The sequence below is a fragment of the Procambarus clarkii genome, chromosome 52 (assembly GCF_040958095.1).
Source record: "Procambarus clarkii isolate CNS0578487 chromosome 52, FALCON_Pclarkii_2.0, whole genome shotgun sequence".
Lineage (NCBI taxonomy): Eukaryota > Metazoa > Arthropoda > Malacostraca > Decapoda > Cambaridae > Procambarus > Procambarus clarkii.
In genome coordinates this window covers 30,040,556-30,042,427 of record NC_091201.1, presented here as the reverse complement: position 1 = coordinate 30,042,427, position 1,872 = coordinate 30,040,556, and positions in this window count along the sequence as shown.

Below are 1,872 nucleotides of genomic sequence, written 5' to 3'. Positions count from 1 at the left end.
GATTTGTTGATAGCATCTTTGTCATATGCTAATCAACAAATCAACTAATTGATCTGAGTAATTCAGTGTTGTTTCTAGATACTGATAGGTTAATGACGCCAACGCTCTCAGTCACTCTAACTTACACTTGAACTTTTATTATTGCTATTGATTTACAATGGCATTTAGTCATCTTATTTCCGTAGCTGTTAATTACACCAAGCACTTCCTCTCAAACCCGCTTGGGCTGGACGGTAGAGCGACGGTCTCCCTTCATGCAGGTCGGCGTTCAATCCCCGACCGTCCAAGGGGATGGAGCACCATTTCCTTCCCTTCTACATCATCATCTATCTCTTGTACTCCAACTCTCTTCCATACTTATCATTAATTATGTATGTATATATATATATATATATATATATATATATATATATATATATATATATATATATATATATATATATATATATATATATATATATATATATATATTTTTGGTGCCTCCCTCTGTGCTCTCAAAAAGAAGGACGAAGGAATCAGGCCAATCGCTGTTGGCAACACTCTCCGACGCCTGATTGCCAAGGCTGCTACGAGGGTTGTCAGCCAGCAAGCGGCTGAATTGCTGAAACCAATCCAGCTAGGATTTGGAATCCCCCAAGGCTGTGAAGCGGCTGCCCATGCAGCACGAGCATACATCACAAACATTTCTGATGAAAAGGCCCTGCTCAAACTGGACTTTAAGAATGCCTTCAACATGGTAAGAAGAGATGCAGTACTTTGTGCCGTACATCGCCATTTCCGGCCCCTCTACCCGTTCATACTATCGTGCTACAGTGGCGAGTCAAAACTGCTCTTTGGTGAACATGAAATCAGATCATGTGAAGGTGTTCAGCAAGGTGATCCTCTTGCTCCCCTTCTTTTCTGCTTAGTCTTAAAAGAAATCACCGAAAGTTTGTCCAGCGAGTTCAACATCTGGTTTTTGGATGATGGCACTATAGCTGGCACCGTAGACCACCTCTTGTCAGATATCAGGAAAATAAGGGAGCAAGAAGTAAGCCTGGGTCTCGTCCTGAACCCTTCCAAGTGTGAAGTAGTCTCCTCCAACCCAGACATCGTAGCTAGAATAAGGTCTGCCTTGCCTGGAGCCCATGTCATTAGGGCCGAGAACAGCACCCTCCTTGGAGCTCCCCTCGGGTCTAACGCCATTGAGGAGATCCTCGACAAGAAAATCGCAGACCTTAGGAGGATGGAAGACAGAATAGGTGACATCGATGCCCACGATGCTTTTTATCTCCTCACCAAATGCCTATCCCTTCCGAGGCTAACCTACTTTCTGAGGTGCGCCCCATCTTACAACAACCCAAAGCTTGACGAGTATGACCTCCTACTGAAGACCATGCTGGAAAAAGTTGTTAACCTCTCTCTCAACGAATGCCAGTGGAAACAAGCCACTCTTCCTGTCAGGCTCGGTGGCTTGGGTGTCCGCACCGCCACCCAAATTGCAGTCCCAGCCTTCCTGTCTTCCTCCTCAGCATCAGATGACCTGGTTAAGGAAATTCTACCTGACACCCTGAGTGATGTAGCGGGGATACAGGACCCCCACTACACGGAATGTGACACGAAATGGGGTGCCATGACAGACCCAGCACTCAGACCAGCCATGCCGAAAGCCAAGAAACAATCCAGTTGGGACAGCCCCATTGTAGACAAAGAAGCCACAGCTTTGCTGGAGGCAGCAACAACCCCCAGTGATCGTGCACGCCTCACAGCTGTGCAGGCTCCCCATGCAGGGGACTTCCTTCTGGCAGTCCCTATGTCTGCGACAGGCACACGTCTTGATCCGCAGGAGCTCCGTATTGCAGTCGCTCTCCGCCTTGCTGCCCCTATCCACAC